This window comes from Gigantopelta aegis, chromosome 12 (assembly GCF_016097555.1).
Source record: "Gigantopelta aegis isolate Gae_Host chromosome 12, Gae_host_genome, whole genome shotgun sequence".
In the NCBI taxonomy this organism is placed as follows: Eukaryota; Metazoa; Mollusca; class Gastropoda; order Neomphalida; family Peltospiridae; genus Gigantopelta; species Gigantopelta aegis.
This window is the reverse complement of record NC_054710.1, coordinates 51,973,738-51,995,668: the sequence shown is the minus strand read 5'-3', so window position 1 is coordinate 51,995,668 and position 21,931 is coordinate 51,973,738. Positions and strand designations below refer to the sequence as shown.

Below are 21,931 nucleotides of genomic sequence, written 5' to 3'. Positions count from 1 at the left end.
AGTGCATTTGGAAATAGCCGAGATGGGTGCTGGAAAATAAAGAGGGGCGCTCAAAAATAAAGGAGGGCGGGGAACATGAAAGGAGGGCGGCAAAATGGAATAGCGGGGCGGGGCGCCCCGCTTAAATGGAGCAGCGAGAACACTGTAGTGTGATGTTTAAAGGGTCAGATTTATTGCATGTAAATAATTTGTGTATTGAACTGCATTTGTCTATTCAAGTACTTTAGACAAGCATTTCACTTTTTTTCTCTACCTCAATTAGCAAAAATGGTTACAGCCTTTTGAAAATGGATGACACCCCTAACGAGGTCAAAGTTCAACAGCCTGTATCTCAAAGACTGATTTACCTAGAATATCGAGCTAGTAATGATATATGTAGGTCAATGTATTCTTATATCTACTAACTCGGCTGATTTGTATTTTTTAATATACCTACAAGCCTAGAACAGGGTCAATAACATCGGCTGTTACAGTGGAATGATAAGATACAATGTATATAAAACATATTTTTTATATGGACAGTCCGGGTAGAAAGAAGGATTGTAATCTGCATGGCTAACTGTGTTTCAAGTGAATGGTATTTTATTTTATTGACTAACACTAAACTATTATTCTATGTCCAAAATAAATGTTTTCTCATATTATATGTTGTTGGGATTTGATAAATGTGTTTACTTTACAATTTGAAATATGTTTAAGTCGGGCAAGTGAAAAACAAACAAACAACAAGAGCAAGTGAAAGTACTGTCAACACTTGCCAGAAGGTCAAGTCAATTTTTTCTTAATCGCAAACACTGACTGAGTAAGTGAACTAACTTTCACTGACATTTGAGATGATGAGTAGTAAGTGTTTGAGTTGACATGGCATTCCCCAAACGTAGATGCCTTGGCCACATGGGTGCGGAACTGGGAAGGGCGGGCCTAGTTGTGGGCAAGTATATGAGATTACTAACATTGTTTATTTGAGAGTAGATCTAAACAGTGTTTATTTGACAGTAGTTCTAAACATTGTTTATATGAGAGTAGTTCTAAACATTGTTTATTTGATAGTTGTTCTGTACAGTGTTTATTTGATAGTAGTTCTAAACATTGATTATTTGATAGTAGTTCTAAGCATTGTTTATTTGATAATAGTTCTAAACATTGTTTATTTGGGAGTAGTTCTAAACATTCTTTATTTGATAGTAGTTCTAAGCACTGTTTATATGAGAGTAGTTCTAAGCATTTAAAAAAAAAAAAAATTGAGACTAGTTCTAAACATTGTTTATTTGCGAGTATATCTAAACATTGTTTATTTGAGAGTAGTTCTAAACATTGTTTATTTGAGAGGAGTTCTAAGCATTGTTTATTTGATAGTTGTTCTAAACAGTGTTTATATGAGAGGAGTTCTGAACATTGTTTATTTGATAGTCGTTCTAAACATTGTTTATTTGAGAGTAGTTCTAAACATTGTTTATTTGAGAGTAGTTGTAAACAGTGTTTATTTGGGAGTAGTTCTAAACACTGTTTATTTGATAGTCGTTCTAAATATTGTTTATTAATAGTAGTTCTAAACATTATTTATTTGAGAGTAGTTCTAAACATTGTTTATTTGAGAGTAGTTCTAAACACTGATGGCCATTCTGAACATTGTTTATTTTGGAGTAGTTCTAAACATTGTTCATTTGGGATGCTGTGAAGGTGGTGTAATCAAATAACCTAACTCAAATGAAATTCAAAATGCTGAAATTAAAGTAACGGGTAGGTGTAGCCTGTGTGATGGCCATGAGTTTACCTTCCGTGAACCAGTATCTAGGTCAAGTGTCAAAATGACCATGGGGGAAATTATGAATGTTGTTTTACTGAAACACTGATGTTGAATACCAAATTTAAAATGTGCTGAGGTGTTGTAATACAAATATTAATTTTCTTTTCATTGTTGGTTATTCTAAAGAGACTGCAGAACTTCTTTTGCAATGTGATATTTAATTAAATCTTTGGAGCATAACAGAACAAACTGTTTGGTTATTGCTATTGACCCAAAACAAATGGACCATAACAATAAAATACTTTCCATATTGTAATCCAGAATTTATTTACATAAATATCCTGAAACCGGACATTTTAATATTTGTTCAGTTTATTTATTACCTTTTTTGCGGGGGTTGTTGTTGTTTTGTTTTTTTGGTCTACTTAGACTATTTTGCAAAAATATAGCAAAACAACATTTTATTCTGAAAAAAACACACCAAAAAAAAAACATCCCGGAATTAAACGGCGAAGAATGGAACGTTTTACAAATTAAGCTCGAAGACAGTCATTCTTCATACACAATACATATAACATTTCACCGTAATTTCACTTGAAATCCATATTTCGAAAACGTTATTAAAGTTTTTAATAAGAAAATATTGTTCAAACACATTCAGGTGTATTGGTAATGTAAAAAATAAATAAATAATAATAAAATAAAATAAAAAAATGCAATAGCACTTCACATATTTCCGTACCCCCACCCCCCCCCCCCCCCCCCCCCCCACACACACACACACTGTCCTTTGATGTGTCCTTTTTTTTGTTTAATTATAATTCATAATCCACTAAACAAAGTAAAGGGTCAAATTTACGACGATGTATAATTTTTCATATCAGACACTTTGCTATATGTCGTAAGCCGTATTTTCACGTTCGCTAATTGTCGGCAATTGCTGACAACAGTTACTCGTTCGGAAACAGTTTTCCCCGCTTTGAAAAAAAAAAAAAAAAAAAAAATAAACAAACATGCCACACCAGTGCCTAACTTTGCCTAACTCGATTGGTTGAAAGGCACGATGCATTTGAAATAATAACAGAACTATACTCGGCTATTATTAGTTGCTTAGACGAGATGAGAACTTCACCGAAGGATTGGAATCTTGTCACAATCAATGATGCTGGTTGTTATTTCCTTGCAATGACACAATTCAAATTCATCATTACACTCATTGTGACAATGTCATGTATGGCATACACACTAATCTTGACCGTGTGTCTTCAGGGCAGATCAGTTGACATCGTGAAAGCCTATCGACATATTATGTCCGTTCAGAACACACTTCAAAGTGTGCGTGACGATGTCAACAAATTCAGCAAACATTGGTGCAACAAAGCTGTTAAATTGGCTAATAGCATTTCTGTCGGTCCAACAGTTCCGAGAAGCTGTTATGTACAACAACGTCGCCGCAATGCGCCTACCCTGGACCCAGAGGGATATTACAGAAGAAACCTGCCTATAGCATAGTATAGTATACCGTATCTGGATCACATCATACAACAATTATCGAACGTTTCAGACACAGTCACGTTACTGCAGTTAAGTCTTGTCACCTAATACATCTAATACCATCTGTCATGAGGCAAGGATTAGTGTGTGTTGGGAGGGGGGGGGGGGGGGGGGGGGGGACGGGACGAATGCTCTTAGTGATTTTTTGTCAAGGTCTACATCCCTAGGCATAAAAAAATTATGATAGCATTGCAGGACTCACAGCTTTTTATGTCTATCTACCCGTTTTATAACCCTACCCCCATTTCCACGACAGTTATATTTTTATAGAATTTCTAAAGGGTGACTATATTAAAAACATTGTAAAATATTTGTCAGTGCGTTTAGAATTGCAAAACTTGGCGGAAGGGGAGTTTATGAACAGGGGAATTCAAATATGTTACCAATATTGAAATCCTTTGAGGATTAGGGCCACAGGTAACACCTGTTTTGTAACGTTACAAAATATAATTCACACAGTTTTATTTGTCACTAGACATTTGACATTTATAAAGTTTAGACTCAGCACCTCAAATATTTTTTTGAAGGATATTATTGCAGCAGATGCTTATTGTGACATCTAATTAGTATTTACATCCTATATATTAAGTTTACTTGGACGTGTTTCTGTGTAACGACCCTTATAATAACAAGGTTAGATCAAACCATATATAAAATTCCCATGCCTCGACTGGGATCTGAACCCTGTACCTACCAGCCTGTAGACCGGTGGCCTGCCACGACGCCACCGAGGCCGGTCAGCTGTGGAGAAGTAAAACTAGTTATTTTTGTTCAGCTTTTTTTGTTTTAGATTTAATTATCACAAAGATAAGTCTCCACATTGAAGATGATTATGCATACAGAAACGTTAGTAAAACAGATCTAAGACTCACCATTTCACTGTTAACAATGCATTAAAGTCCGAACCAAATTGTTAACAACTACAATAAATTAATCTCCTAACTTTAAGTACCGTTACATTTCCCCCAAATTTTGTCCAGACACAAATTGTGAAAAAAAAAAAAAAAAACATTACAGTGACAGATTCCACATTGAGACTGTAACGATGTCGTCAGTATCGACTTCGCCGAGATAGCAGCGGTTGCAAAACGAAGTACTAGTAGGCGTTGGAACTGACAGAGTAGGAGTTGGGGGTTTATCGAGAGCTACAGACACTCAGTAATGGGGCACACGGGAGGGGCTCTACGGGCCGGAGTCTGTTACCACAGAAGTGTGCAATGTGGTCCACTTGTAATGTACATAGTTGGTGAAATTGTTGGCCCAAGAATAGAACAAGTATGATTCAGTGGTTTTCCGTTTTTAAAAAAAGAGAAACAAAGAAGCTATTTTCTGTTTCATGTTTTTCTAAATTCCGTTTCATTTCCGTTTCAGACTACAATATGCAATTAACAATTGAACTAACACAAGTTGTGACAAATTAAAGGGCCCGAAAGTTGACTCAGTGACTGGTGTCGACATGCGTCGCTATTCCTCATTAAATCAAAGTAAGCCTACATATTAGTAGCGAAAATCACATCTGGAGCAAAGGCTACATTGTCCAACAATTATTCAACGAGGCTTAGGGTTCACAAAACGTAAACATTTATTTTATCATCTCTTTGACAATCTAACGTCGTCTGCAAATTGAAGTGTGCGCGTGACACTGCGGAAATAAAGTTACATTGCAACGTTCAGCCAGCGGTTTTTTGGCTAAACGTGTGCATATTTTGACTGGTGGTTCCCGAAATGGTCATTCGGTTTACAGGTAAGGGGGTGTTACTAATTACGTAACGCTCTAGTGGTAGAGGAAGAGGATACTGTGTTCGATGTACGTAACATTTTTCGACTATGTTATTTTTATTCATTACTTAGAACTAAAAAGGTATTTTTTGGAAATGCGCGGTCAGTCTAGGATCGATACTCATCGGCGGGTATATAAAATACCATGGTATGTGATATCCTGTCTTTGGTATGGTACATATAAACGATCCCTTGCTAAAAAACAAAAAATGTAGCGGGTTTCCAAGGCGTGTGTGCAGGGATTTCAGCGGGGTTGGGGTTATAGACTGTGTTGAACGAAGTTTATATGGGGCTATGCTCCCCCCCCCCCCCAAAAAAAAAAAAAAAATACATTTCAATTTTGTTTAAGCTTGGGCAAGTAAGGGTTTCGACCTCCAATACCCTCCCCCTGCACATGCACCCGATTCCTCTCTGAGATTATAGCAAAATTACCAAATGTTAGACATCCAACAGCAGATGGAAGGAAGGATAGGATATGTTTTATTTAACGACGCACTCAACACATTTTATTTACGGTTGTATGGGGTCGGATGATTATTAAATCAATATGCTTTATCTTTGATGTCGTTAACCCCCCCCCCCCTAACTTTACCCTTTCCAAACGAAATAATATTTATTTGAATTTGTCGTTTTTAACACGTAAAATTAAGAAGTGAAAACGTTCATTGTCTATTTTAGTATAATTTATTTTAAGAATGTATACATGATTAATGTGTTCCTAGTATACAAACTAAACTTTGAAAGTTCTACTAACACTATAAAATATCAATTTTGAAATAGGAAGGTACGACTGTCGATAATACGTTGTCAAGATCAAACCGGTTTTAACTAACGACTCGTACAGCGCAAGATTTCTCTTTTAATGTTTTGAGACGAACCCTACAATTTGAAATTGTCAAACGCACGTGTTAACTGAAACTGACAACAGGCTGTCGTTTGTGTTTTGCCGAGCTATGGCAGCACAGGCGGCGAATCAAGCGTATACGTTTGACGATATCCGTTCATAGCGAACACACATGACTTTTTAAAAAGTGCATTTGAGCTTGTATTTCACATTTGTACATGATGTTATACTATGGTAACCAGATAATGTAACTCTAACTTCGCGGAAAATCGTAATTCCGTTTCCAAATGTAAATTCCGTTTCACAATGGGAATTCCGTCCGTTTTCCGCGATCGCGGAAAAATCACTGGTTCTACTGTGCACATGAATCAAAACAAAATATATTTTTAAAACAAAGGCAATGAGCAGTAATGGACACTGTATTCGCAGGGTTGAACATTAGCGGTCGCCCGGTCGCCCGTGGCGACCTTTATTGGCTAAGGGCGACTAGGAATTTTACAAAGGTAGTCCATTGGGCGACCATCGATTTTAGTGTCTGACGAGTATGGTACTAGTTAAAAAAACAAAGAGAAAAACACTGATACTGAATCGAATGCGATTAAACACACCGCGTCTGTGTTGGCGCGAACTACAGATCTGGAAGCAGAAGACCTAGTACAGGTTCTATATTTTGACAGCGCCAACATAATGAATAAAGATAACATTCATATAAAAACATATTAATTTAAGTTTTAAACCCATACCGTCTCAAATAAGATTTTATTGGGTGTAAAATTGCAGTGTGAATTAAAACAAATGCTTTACAAATTACCAAACTGCATAGGTTAACTTTTTTGTTTTGTTTTATGTCATACACGTTTTAAGGCAGTTGATGGAATATCCCAGGTAATCTGAATGACACAACCGTAATATATGATCAGGGCCGTATCTCTGCACAAAGCAGAGTCGAATGGACAATTTCGCAAAACGGTAGAGATCCATGAATCTCTATCTAGGAAAACAGCCACTCCTGAAGAAATCATTTGCTGGGAAATTCACCTCTCTTGTATCGCCACAAAGTTTAGTCCATCCCTCTTGCATCGCCACAAAGAGAACTGCCACTCCCAGACTAGTTCACTAAAGCACGCGCAGTGCTACATTTATTCTGTATTGAAAATGAGATTCAATATGTTTAATTTAATGGTACTTTGTAAAGAAACATGCTTATTTATACTGGATTTCTTTTTCAATTTGTTTTTAATTTGAGTTGGTATGGGTTAAAAACTTAACATGTTTTTATATCAATGTTTACCTTATTCATTATAAAGTTAACACGTCAATTCATGGGCTTTTTTTTTTTTTTACGCAAATGGTTATTATTCAACAACAACAACAAAACCCACTATAACTTTACGTTTGCAGTTAAATTCCAATGTGATAATTGGAGGGCTAGTTGAATTTGAGAAGGGCAGTAAGATTTTTTTTCAACTGGCCCTGCTGGCTACCTTGGTTTTCATGCTAATTTTCAACCCTGTATTCGTGGAAAACTCAAAGTTTTCCTGAAGAAATTAACCCATCGAAGCCGAGCTATACATTCAGACAACAACCAAGCAAATATGAACTGGAGTCTGAGCAACTGTGGCGAAAATAGACGTCGGAAATGAGGGTAGTAAACGTCGCATGCTACGCGCGACGCCTTGTTTTGCAACCACTGGATAGCATAGGGAAAAATGCATGCACTTTTCTGCCATCTGCCTTTTTTTATCTTTTTTTTTATGGAATATTCTTTAACAGGGGTGAAAGCCTCCAAAGTATGTGACATAATTAATAAAAAATCAATTATCTCTAGTGGTATCATTAAATAATAATAATAATAAAATTAATATGACGTCATCACTTTTGCTTTTATAACATGTTATGACGTTGTTAGATTAAGTTATATCCGTTCACCCCTCTTGGAGAATATTCCATAACAAGTCAAAATGGCAGCCGGCACAAAATTGCATGCGTTTTGCCCTATGCGATCTCAGCGAAGTCGACATAAGTGACACGGTTATCATCTGGTATGTGGAATCTGTGTCACTGTAATGGGGTTTTTCTTCAAGATTTCTGTCTGGACAAAATGTGGCTAAAATCTAACGATAAATAAAGGTGGGAAGCAATTTTTCGTAGTTGTTGACATTTTGGTTGGGACTTTAGTTTGACATAACAAAATGTGATGTCATTATGAACCAACATTTCTGATATACATAGAATAAGCTCTGGAGCAATGATCGGTTATTTCCGTTTTTACTTCTAGTGTTTTGGTAGTTACGGTATTGTAACGGAAACTTTCGCCTACGTCTCGGTTACCGTTACGGGATATGGATGCCATTTCTTCGTAGGAGCGCCGCCACAGATCACAGCGGCACGTTTCCCGCCAATATTATCGCACGTTTTGTTCAAATAAAGTTGTAGTTGTATACATATTGAGGTTTCTTCACGACTGAAACGCATCAGGCGCCATAAAGATGTCTTATGTATTGGTAAGCCCTTAAAATTCGCAATGTACAATATCGTCTGGCTATTCTTATCCCTTGACTGCCATGTTGGTTGTAAGTAGTTTTCTTCGGAGCACCCCAGAAACTGCGTCGAGTAATATATATTTGTTTTTTTACATACATAAAATTAGTTATTAACTTTTGGTATTTTAAAACCATATACTGTCCGAGATGAGCTCATAAAGAATATTTGGCGATCACTAATAGTAATACAGTGCTAATAATAACAATAAATTGATTAATTAAAGTCCAAGACTACACTACTAGCACAACGTTAATATTATTTACAGTTCTTCATCTCAGATCTGAGATAAGCCACTACAATAAGGCACAAAATACACACTAATATTAAAATGACATTCTACCACTACACTACTAGCAAACGGCCAGCACTATAAGTACTTTAAAAACAACTACGGTCGACGACGGTCACTTAAAAGCATATACCTAGTCAAATTAGCTGGCACAAATTCAGCAATAAATTAACAATTACTCAAAACCACCCGCCTGTACATCTCTCGGACGGAAGAGCGACCGTAAGCGCTCGACCAAACAAGCACTCCAACCCGGGGATCAACGGCGGGATGATAGCGAATGATTTAATAACCATTAACATTAACATTAACATATGACAATGCTTGAATCGTGACATTTGTGACCCCCTTGGTGGAACATCCACCCTACGCACTCGAACAGACCACGTATTCCAACCCCGGGGGGGGGGGGGGGGGGGGGGGGAGAACGGTGAAACGACAAAAGTAAAAGCATATACTTATCCAAATTAGCTGGCATAAATTTAGCAATATAAATTAACAATTACTCAAAACCACCCGCCTGTACATCCCTTGGATGGAAGAGCGACCTTAAGCACTTGACCAGGCACTCCAACCTGGGGATTAACGGCGGGACGGTAGCGAGTGATTAATAACCACTAGATATGCCAATGCCATCCAGACCTAGCCACGATAACCATATTATTATACTGTAAATATGTTCATGTTCTGAAGCTCGTGATTGACAACTGGCATACACCACCCGCTAACGACACATTAGTTGGTTGTTGGGTTGTTGTTTTTTTCTTTTCTTTTCATTTCTTTCTCACTAAGACAGGATCGAAGTCGCAGTAACCCAATTGGCTAATTAACCAGTCCATCAACATCGTTAGATAATCAACCAAGATAGGACGCCACTAATTATCGCCTATTTTTTTGCAGCACTCTCATTGGTCCAATCCAGCCAATCACGGATCAAGAACCCCACTACACCTAACTTTTTATTATTACTGATGCATTCCATCCTAGCTAACTAAGGTAAGTCAACTAGGGTTCCAGAAGCAAAGAAATGCAGAAAAAACGATACCCAACTATCCAGATAGCCTGAAGACAAACCAAGTAAGCCTATTAAAATCCTATATTTAGGGGGCGGGAATCAAAATTCTTCAAACTAAGTACCTAGATTGGTGCGTATATGTATACAATTGCTACTTGCCACCGTTAGTTTCGTTTTATTGCATTGGTAATAAAGTTAAGCATGCCAAGCACTAGGCTTTTAAACCAATACCTACACTACAAGGGTTTAACCCTTCAAATTAGATAGCTAGGCTAGTTTAACTCCCCCTCCGTCATTGTATTCATCGCTATACCAGGACGGAGGGGGATGGATGGTCATGAATGGCCGTTGAATTCACTAGAATAGGGACTTAAGACAATAAGTACAACATTAACACAAAACTGCGCCAAATTCCCTCAATCAAAATTGCGCACCCTTTTCTCTTTGGCATTTAACTACTCCATTCAAATTCCATAGCACACCACCACCACCACCCGCCTGCTACCGATTTGATCGGGCTGCTGGTGCTCCTCTGCACCTGCCAGTGCAGGCGGTCCCTCCTCTCCCCTCCCCCCACCTTTCCTGTCATGGACGGAGGAGCCGGCGTTGGCCGGCTCTTGTGCCCACGACAGGCGTGCGCTGCAACAGCTTGTTCTGAATGTGCACGTAAAACCCTATGACATGACATGACGACGGTCACTTTTCGCACCCTTATTTTGGCTTTGTACACAATAAATATCCTACAGTAATGTACTTGAAATCCATATTTCGTAAATAATACGGGTTTTTTAATCACAAGATTTTCTTCAGAGTGAAGTGCATTAGTAATGTTAAAAAAAACAAAAACAAAAAACAATTCTATAGCAATTTTGCGTTGAAATATTTCCAGCGTTCTTAAAACGGAAACGTCATTCACCCAGTTTATTGTTCTTGTAAAGAGATGTAAAGTGACGTCATGCAAAAAAAAAAAAATAATAATAATAAAAATTATCTATATTATTACAATGCTTCGCCAAATTGAAATAAAAACTGGTCTACTTACCTTGACCTCGATCAAAAAAGTTCCGAGAGCAGACAATGCAGTTTAAATGTCGGTATGTTTTTATTTTTCATAATTTTAGACAAACTATTAAGTTTAAGTTTTAAAAGATAAAAGAAATTAAAAAATACATTTCGTCAAATATACCATAAAACAAAACTTACTCTAGTAGATTATATATTTTCATGTATGGATATTTCACATTCTCACGAGATTCTCGTATTATCTGTCATGGCTGCCGAAGAACGCTTTTAGTCTTGATATTTGTTAATCTGCATTGTATTAATTATATTTGCAACAACAATTAATTTAATATATATCAACAATATCGAGTAAGTGTTTCCTCATCTCGTAGCGCTGAACATCGTGTCGATGTCAGCGCTACGTTATCGTATCTAGTGTTTTGGTAATCTCGATTGAGATTCAAAACTTCTACTGTCGTCGTTTGAATCTCGACGGCGAGTAAATAAATCAGCACTGGAAATTTTACAGGACGGATTCTGACACTAATATCGAACGTTCGTAAAAATCCAAACACCTGTTGTCGGCAAATATATGTTCCTCCAACATGATTGTTTTTTTTTTACATATCTGACAATGGCAAGATTAGTAAATTTCCAAGCTTTTAATCCTTCTGACGTTTTTAAATGGCTGAATACCATCCTATAATCTGTTCTAAAGATTGTTATTATTATTGTGTGCATTCCACCTTTATTGTCGGTCCATTTTTTATAGTGAAATTGTATGTTTTGACTTGCATCTTATATGAGTCACTTTGCATTAGAAGTTTTGAATCTCAATCGAGATTAGTGTTTTGGGTGCTATAATATGCAGATCATAACAAACACGACATGTTCCTTGGTGGTACAATTTGATATGGTGACCAGTTGATTTCTCAAAAAAAAAAAAAAAAAAAAAATATATATAGTTTTACACATAAAGTAGAAATCACCAGTAGCTATCATTCAATACCCTCATGAAAAGACATAGGAATCCAAAACACAAATATGTTATTGTCCGAACCAAATTGTTAACAACTACAAAAAATTACTCTCCTAACTTTAATTGCCGTTAGATTTCCTCCTTAGTTTGTCCAGACACAAATCGTAAAACACCCTCTACAAATATAGAGATTTCACACACGAGACTGTAACGATGTCGCCGATATTGTCTTTGCTGAGATTGCATAGGGAAAAATACATGCAGTTTTCTGCCGTCTGCCATGTTGCTTGTTTATGGAATACTCTTCAAGAGGGGTGAAAGCCTCCAAAGTATGTGACACAATTAATACGAAATCGATGATCTCTAGTGGTATCATTAAAATAATAATAATAATAATAATATAAAAAAATAATAATATGACGTCATCATGTTTGCTTTTATATCATAACATGTTATGACGTTGTTAGATTAAGTCCTATCCTTTCACCCCTCTTGAAGAATATTCCATAAAAAGTCAAAATGGCAGCTGATACAAAATTACATGCTTTTTTCCCTATGCGCTCTCAGCGAAGTCGATATAGGTGACATGGTTATCATCTGGTATGTGGAATCCGTGTCATTGTAATGGGTTTTTCAAGATTTGTGTTTCGACAAACTTTGGAGGAAATCTAACGGCAATTAAAGGTAGGAGAGTAGTTTTACATGATGTTTTATAGGGGCCTACATATCAATGTATATACAATAGGACTCAACAAAATTCCCTGACATTTTTTTACAGATTCCATTACACCCAAATAAAATTCCCTGTATGTTCCCTGAATCAGACCAACATTTCAGATTCCCTGAATTTTCCTTGCAGGGAATTTAAAAAAAAATAATAATAATAATAATAATAATAAATACAAATTCCCTGTCCCGTGGGTACTCTGATAAAGCACTCCATGTATTTTGACAAAGTTTATACAGAAAATATTTTAATATCATCTGTTTAGAAATTGTAAAAACATAGCCATTAATTTCCAAGATTTTAGTGCACGTAATTTTACCCTTTGTACCGTCCGGCATAAACTCGTTGACGTTGGAGTGAAGAACCACAATGTTATAAAGTGAATATATATACTAATGAGCGAATCATAAATAATGAATAGTCATCTGTCGACAGAGCTCACATCTGGGTAACACCTTAGATTCGTATCCAAACACTATTTATCCACTCTTACTTTGGTTTTATGTAACTGAAAATAACATTACTCACTTTCAATATGGCTGCCGGAGTATACGTCATGAGCAGTGGTCAAATCACGTCATCACTGGAACTGATCCATGCAAGATCGCGGAGCCCGCAGCGACTCCTGTCGGAAGAGGTCAAAACGAGGCTGGGGAAGTTAAATGTAGATCGGCGGTCAGTTTTATTATAAGTAATTAATATGAATTTAAGCTGCTACCTCGAGACGAGCTCTGTAGACTAATTTAATTAATCAATGCGCTCCAGCGGCAGTGACGTAGCGGGAGTGGGGGGGGGGGGGAGGGGGTTGGGGTGGGGGGTCACGGAGTCCACACCCCGTCCCAAATCAAACTTTTTTTTTTTTACTATTCAATTTTAATATTAACTAGGTGAAACCTAAAAGCGAGTGCAAGAGAGACAAATTAAATACGCTGTATAAATACGCGTGTATGTTGGGGTTAGGGGAGTAGATAAACGTGTGTGTGTGTGTGTGAGTGTGCGTGCGTGCGCTCCAATAATTTGACCAGTTGAGATCACCGTCCCAAGAATTTTCCCACTTTACAACATTGTATTTGTATTGCCAAACGGTCCGGGTCCAAATCAGTTTTGTAATTATAGATTAATATTAGATTTGTATATAGATCTACATAATTGATATCCCTATCCGATACGTCTGCCATGATATGCTAAATAGTCATTTAGGACCAAAAACGGCTTGATACAGGTGATGCCACTCCCGAGTTTCATTTAACTGAGAAGGAATTCTATCGCCAAAAATACTTCGAGGCATTTGACATTGTTATGAACTGTATTAAGAGCCGGTTTGAGAAGGACAGATACAAGACCTACAGGAACGTCCTAGTTGTGCTACAAAACGCTGTAAATGGAAACGAGTGTGACGAAGAAATCGCATTACACGAAGTTTGCAAGCGTGGCGGTCTATGTTTAGATTTATGACGATTGATCCATGTAAATATAGACTAGGTATCTGTCTGCGACGAGCCGGACTAGACCATTGCAGAGAAGGGGTGTATTTATACAATATTTACCTGTGCTGTACAGTACAATACTGCTGCACGTTGACACTCGGAGTTGAGTGTTTGTGTAACAGGGGCTTTTTAATCTGTACATAATGTTTTCTTTTGTGTATTACTGTTTGTGGTATAGGCCCACGAAATGGACAAAACACGCCACTCGTCCACCCTTTGCAGCAGCAGCAATGGTACAGCCCACGCATGTCAGATTTTTACAGGGCAAGATATATACAAAAACACCTTCGTGTCGTTTATAAGACAAAAAAATACAAATATTACACATTTAGCATAATCTACAATCAATTCCAAAGTCATAAGAGCCCATAAAATCGAGACAATGATACATTCGCAAACAGCAGCAGACAAGAACACACACATATGGAGTGCGCATGCGCTGAGAGTAAGATAGACGGAAAACTTAACTTTTTTCAATTAACAAATGACGGATCATGATCTGCACCAATCAAAAAAAACAAAAACAAAAAATGTGCACTGATAACTCGGCAAGTTTCTCAGGCATTAATTGGGCTAGCGAATTGGGATGAAACGGCCTCTTGTCAAAATGCTTGACACGGGGAATCCCTTCGAGTCTTCGATTTTAGCAGGAAATCCTCGAGCGTTTCCATTAGGAATGGAATCAACACGATTTAAAAATCATGGAACATGACGCTGGAAAAATCAATCGGAAAACTATAACAAAAATAGTTTCGTGTAGAAACATGTTTATAAAGTTCCATATTATGAGCGAACTGGCTCGCGACCGCCGTATCATTAAAATGGAAATGGTGTTGACAGTGAAAAAACCCAATGTCAAAACGTTACTTAAACGCGCTCTCTCACAGACGGTTGACCTAATTATTGACCCAACACGGTATTATATGACAATATATACATTTGGTTTGTACCTAAAAGTACTTTTTTGAACCATCTATAAAAGTTCTTGTTCTTGTTCCGCCATATCACACTTGAATTATGGGTACGGTCCATAATTCTGAGAAAAATAACGGCTATTTGGAGAGCAGAGGTGTGACGTATTATTTTGAGTCACGTGACTGGCATTTCCCGAATAACCGCAGTGCCAAAACGATTTACCAAGCTCGTGTAACGAGAACGCTTGACCACCTCTGCGACGTAGGGTAAATAGAAGAAAAAAAAAATGAAAAAAAGTATTTAAAAATTATAAAAACATGTACTGAATGATAATAAGCTTATACATTAATTTATTTTAGTAACAGAAGCATGTTAAACATTGACAATCCCGACTAGTTAGGCATTTGCATCTATAGGTAAATGTATCGTTAGTCGTACGCGAAGCACTCTAAACATCTGGATCACAAACACCGTCATTTTCCACCTTGTCAAATTCATTATTATTCAAAATGAGCCATAACAGCTGACTTGGGATAGGAATTGTTACATTTTAAAATAATACTCTGAACTAGACGATACGAAGGCCGTGTCTATAGCCTCCACTAACGAGGGCTGGCTATGTTCACAGCAAAAAGCGGTAAATAAGTACATGTATTTGATTGATCCATATTACCAACCATCTGGAACAGGAGGAATACATATTAAGTATTGTACGAACAGTGCATTTTCTTAAAATGGGAGGGGGTGAGGGAGTATATGAATTTAGCGGACCATTTTGTGTACGTTTTCCATAGATATATGAATAGCGTCATATTGTCCCTACAATACTAACAAAACAATTTATTATAATAAATAAATAAATAAATAAATAATAATAATAATAATAATAATAATAATAATAATAATAATAATAATAATAATAATAATGATGATGATGATGATGATGATGAATAAATAAAAAAATAAATAAATAGAAATAATAAAATAACAGTTACAAATTATCAGCGGCTGAGGTAGATTAACTGAAAGAGAAACTAACTACAGACAGTACACAAACTAACAACACGGCTTGAACTTAATAATTTTTCACTGATTGCAGTTTTGAGGCTGTTTACGTAAATTTTGTAAAAAAAAGAGTTAATTTTACCGCAAATAAATATTACTAAAAGGTTATTTTGTTGTATGCAGTCACATTTCAAATGTTCAAAATTGCAAAGGGCAATAAAACTCACAATTGTTTTTTTTTAAAAGGCTACTAGTAAAGCTGAGACCACTCCCGGGTCCCCTTCTGAATTTATGTAATGTTTTTTGTAATAACCGCCCCCACCCACCCCACCCCACCGCGACGTGATTTTACCAACATTATAATACAGGTAATAATAATAATAGTAATAATAATAATAATTACACTATTATTATTCCTATTACTGTTACTACTACTACTGTTACTACTACTACTACTACTACTACTACTACTACTACTACTACTACTACTACTACTACTACTACTATTATTATTATTATTAACCTACTACTACCTTTTTGGGGTGGATGGGCGGTGTTTTATCTGGAGGAGTTTTGGCTATAAAAATGCAAGATTAACGTGCGTGCACACGCACAAACGGTAGGCTGAACTTGTCCCTGCACGTAGAACTGGATTCAACTGGGTTAAGTAATAATTAGCCAACCTTTGGACGACAAAACATGCAACAGTACACTGTTGTTGTTTTTTGTTACGCTATACATTAAAACCGAAACACCACTTTGCAAACAAGTCAATCTAATTTGCACACGCGCCTAATAATAATAATAATAATAATAATAATAATAATAAATGGTGAGTTCATGTTCCGACTGTTTATTATTTTATTTCAGCGCATTCGCGGTTAGTTTCGTCATGCAATAATATATGTTTTATTATTTGCCATGTATATAGCCGGCCCTCATTTGCCAAGTCTCTATACACGGCGATCGTCCGTGGCGGGGGGTCTGGGGGGATATGGAATTTGATTTCGCCTTGAGCGGGGGGGGGGGGGGGGGGGTCGAACCCGCCTGCGAAGAGCAAAAACATACCTACGTACAAGTATATCGCAAAAAAGGTTAAATCACCTGATGTACATAAGGACAGATTGGACAGCTTGGATAGGAAATCTGTAGGCGATGCATTTTGCTGTGGTCACGAGAAAAGAGTGCTCAACTTCGGCAAATTTAGAGTAATGAAAAAAAAAAAAAAAACCCACCCCACAAATGGCATATCTGAGACATCATTGGAAACACAACCTCTTTAAAAAACAAACCAACAACAACAAACAAACAAACAAAACCAAAAAACACCCCACAAATGGCATATCTGAGACATCATTGGAGACACATCCTCATTAAAAAACAAACCAACAACAACAAACAAACAAACAAAAACAAAAAACACCCCACAAATGGCATATCTGAGACATCATTGGAGACACACCCTCATTAAAAAACAAACCAACAACAACAAACAAACAAACAAAAACAAAACAAACATGGGTCATGGAAAGAAGCGCTTTCCAGTGGTGTGGCCTGAATGCATTTATAAACTTTAAGGAGCATTTAGTTTTTACATTTAAAAAAAATTCGTTAATGTTTTACACATATAATTTTCATTTCTTTTTATATAAAATACATTTTATCACAATCAAATATTATTTATAATGTCCAGAAGCCATTAAAATCGTGTTCCCCAGTATCTACATTTCAGACATGTCCAGGGGGAGCATGCCCCCTCCCCCCCCCCCCCCCCCCCCCAGCAAATTCGTGTTACATCATGGCCCTCAACATCACTAGTCCTGCGCCCCAATGTCACAATCGTTACGGCGGCACTCCTATGTGTGTGTTTGTGTGTATATGTGTGTGTGTTTGTGTGTATCTGTGTGTGTGTTTGTGTGTATCTGTGTGTGTGTGTTTGTGTGTTTGTGTGTGTGTATGCGCGTGTGTGTGTGTGTGTGTGTACGTGCGTGTGTGTTTGTGTGTGTATGTGTGTATGTGTGTGTCCGTGTGGGTGTCCGTGTGTGTGTATGTGTGTGTGTGTCTGTGTGTGTGTGTATGTGTGTGTTTGTGTGTGTGTGTGTGTGTGTGTGTGTCAGTGTGTGTGTGTGTCAGTGTGTGTGTGTCTGTGTGTGTGTTTGTGTGTGTGTGTATGTGTGTGTGTCTGTGTATGTATGTGTGAGTTTGTGTGTGTGTGTGTGTGTGTGTGTGTGTGTCTCTCTCTATGTGTGTGTCTGTGTGTGCGTGTGTGCGTGCGTTTGCCCACAGACGTTCGGTTCTTGGGTTATGGGTGATTAGTGCCACTCAACGGAACAAGTGGGAAGATAACGGTAATCTGAGGCCAGGTCTCACTGCACAGATCTCTTCCGGGTGAGAGTTCATTAATCACGGTCCACTATAGTTGCTAAGTGTGACACATATTGTGGTTCACATATTCGCTTCTAGGAAATGGTGAAGAATTAAAACAATATGTATGTTTAATGGTAAGTCTTCTGGCTATATTTTCCCCATGTTATTTTGTAATATTGTAAACTGACGTTTTGGGGCATGGGTGTATAGCGCAAGAGACAGTCAGAGTGAATCGTTTAATGAATCACCTGTTCGGACCGGTACTACAACCAAATACGGTCAAATAGCAAAAACCGGAGACGGAAATGTTCGCAATTTTGGAGTGAAAATAGATGCTAATATAGTGTATTATCGCAATGGTGTATGTTGTTAGTGCCAACGAAAACCCGTTCTATTGGCAATCTTCGTTTGAAGTCGGGCAATTTAACATGGGTTTCAATTGCAAATGACATCTGTGTAGTGATACCCTAGGCGCGTAAGCTGTACATTGATTACGTCGCATTGTTTGGAGGTTTCCACCCCTCTTGAAAAGTATTACGTAAAAAAAGACAAAAAAAGACACCCCAAAAAAAAGACAAGTTTTTTTTCTTCTCCAAGATGGCATGGTTATAATTTAGTATGTGAAATCTATGTCATTATAATAGTTTTTTCAAGATTTATTTCTGGACAAAATGTGGGGGGAAATCTATCGGTAATTAAAAGTAGGTAAGTAATTTATCGTAGTTGTTAACAATGAGGTTTGGAGTTTTAGAGCGTGACGTAATTATTGAACAGCGGGATTGAAGGATGTGACGTGATATAATGCAACCGTGATGACATCGAACTTCTTACAGACATCGACATGCACCTCTTCATCGAAAAGGGACTTAGGGGTGGAATCTCCATGATATCCCATCGCCATGCCAAAGCTAACAACAGCCAGGTCCCAAACCACCACAACGCTACCGAGGCAAGTCTTTTCTTTAATAAGTCTATATGTTAAGCGTTTAGTAGATTGCATCACTTCACTGCGCCAGTATTGTACAACATGGTCTCAAAGACGAAGCCCGACAGCTTGTTTTAACCGGTTTATAAAATATATCACACCTGGACATTGTAGAAGCCTGACAGCTTGTTTTAACCGGTTTATAAAATATATCACACCTGGACACTGTAGAAGCCTGACAGCTTGTTTTAACCGGTTTATAAAATATATCACACCTGGACACTGTAGGCCCCTAAATCCAAAAGACGAAGCCTGACAGCTTGTTTTAACCGGTTTATAAAATATATCACACCTGGACACTGTAGGCCCCTAAATCCAAAAGCCGTATAAAAGTAATTTTGAATCGTTTTCGTTTTACAATTATTTCTAATAGATAAAGTGTTCCAGACGGAACAAATATGAGACCCGTATATGAAAAGTCCATTAAGGAAAGTAACAGTCTGACATAAGTAATCGTGATATTTTGAATGATAGTCTGTCTAAATGGCTGGGGAAATTTCAGCTATTAGTTAATGAACAAATGGGTTCAGAAAAAAACGTAGTTGTGTGGATCACATGTATTTGTTATACAGTATAGTTAATACTAGACGACTTTCTGGTAAATCAAACTATACCTGTTTTATAGACCTTGGGAAAGCCTTTGATCATGCAGTTTAAATTACTGAAAGTTAGTGTAGGTGGCAATACGTATAATTCTATAAAGGCATTATATTAAAACACATAATGTTTACTTACAGTAAACAAATATAATTCATCTAGTTTTCTTGTTAAACGTGGAGTGAAACGGGGATGTAAACTCTCACCCACTTTGTATTCAGAAGGGATTAAAAAAACAAAAACTGGATTGCGGTGTTGCACTTGATGGCACGTGTGTATCACTGTTAATATTGTGCTATTAGCTCCTGACTGTGAATCTCTACAGCGAATGCTTAATTTGTAAAACACAACTGGTGTAAAAAGTGGAAACTTTCAATAAACCATGAACAAACTAATGTGGTTCATTTTAGAAAAGAAACTTGCCTGAAATCGTTTATTGTTTATTAATTGTGATGAACATATATTATAATACGTTGACGGCTATAAATATATCGGCTTGTGGTTTGACGAACATTGAACGTTTCAAAAAGTGGTGTCAGTGTTAGCACAAGTCTCGTTGAGCCAGGATTACTATATGGTTCAACCATTTGGGGCTTGTATGCAAATGGTGTAGTGAACACAGTGCACAACAAAGTTTGTCGTTTCTTCCTGGGCTCTATGTTTCGACTAAGTCAAGCTATACACTTTGCTAAACGAATACACCATTGATTCTTTGTACGAACAATCATCAGATATGCTGAATCAATGGCAATTTGATATTTGATGTACAAGCTGATATGATTAGATGTGCAGAATTGAAAGTATGTACAATAGGTTTTAGGAGCACGCAAACAGACTAAGAAGAAGAAGAAGAAACCAATAATCTAAACCCTGCAGAGTGGAAATGACAAATAATGTCGAGGGAAAAGTTAATCAGGCAATGCGTTGATTCAAGTTGATCCAAACATCAGCATGAGGTGAAACCTAGGGTCTGACATTTACTACGAGAACCTTATACGCATAATACTATTTTCTACTCAGCCGATGTAAAATAGGAAGATAGCTTTATGATGACAGTGTATATGTTTATAATGTTTTCTTTTTTAATAGAACACCTTTCTGTAGTTTTAAAAAGTGTTAATAGCGAGAAATCTGTGTAGAATTGTATATTAAAACCAACATACAGTTGTATATCTAACGCTTTTAAAAGGCATATTGTAAAATATATTGTAATAATATTTATTTTTGTCGTCTGCGTCAAACTATGCATTTCGATAAATTAATATATCATTGATTATTTATATACTGAGATGCATAAATAACGCAATGAACTTTTGACTAAATATTTCCTGATAGAAATGTTATATCATATACATTAAGCATGAGGATAAATAGTGTATTGGTAACAATTGTAAGTTAAAGAGAATATTGCTTAAATCGGGAACAAATGGAGCCAAAAAACCAAGAACTGGGCGTTTATTACAACAAAACATCATTGCATATAAAAATCGTTTTGCACGTGCGTTGCCTGCACTCGTCTCCCTATAAAAACAACCCTTATTTAGTTTTTCTGTCAGTCTTCAATATGTCACGATTACATAATGCTGATAGAAATCAAGTCATTGGAATGATCAACGCTAGAATAACCAATGCAATCATTGCCCAACAGTTTCAAGTTCATGAATCGACAATAACTCGATTAAGAACACAATTTCTTGCAACGCGAAGCATCAAGCGATCGACCCCACCCTGGAGCGCCACCAGTCACGTCAGCCAGACAGGACCGTCAGATCCACCTTCAACATCTTCGAAACCGGTTCCAAACAGGAGACATTACATTAGTGCCCGTACAGTTCGTAGACGTCTTGTAATGCTTGGCATAGTGTGTCGCCGCCCCTGCCACGGTCCGGTACTAACCCACAGACATCATCTTGCAAGACAACGTTGGGCAACAAATGGTGCAAATCTTCAACGCAGAGGATGGCACAATGTTGGGGGTTTTTTTTCTGACGAATCGCGATTCAACTTTATTTTTTGCGGATGGACGTCAACGCGTCTATCGTCGCCACGAAGAACAATATGTTCAAGCCAGTGTGATGGAACGATATCGTTTTGG

The 21,931-nt window shown here is 37.2% G+C and overlaps 1 protein-coding gene across 1 annotated transcript in view; it reads right to left on the bottom strand.

The window, feature by feature from the left end:
- The window catches only part of LOC121386256, a 37,789-nt gene extending 24,699 nt beyond the window's left edge, over window positions 1-13,090 (bottom strand). The window contains exon 1 of the mRNA XM_041517099.1: window positions 13,009-13,090. The gene's annotated coding sequence lies outside the window, so the exon portion shown is untranslated. The remainder of the gene's footprint in view (window positions 1-13,008) is intronic.
- Between the last annotated feature and the right edge of the window lie 8,841 nt (window positions 13,091-21,931).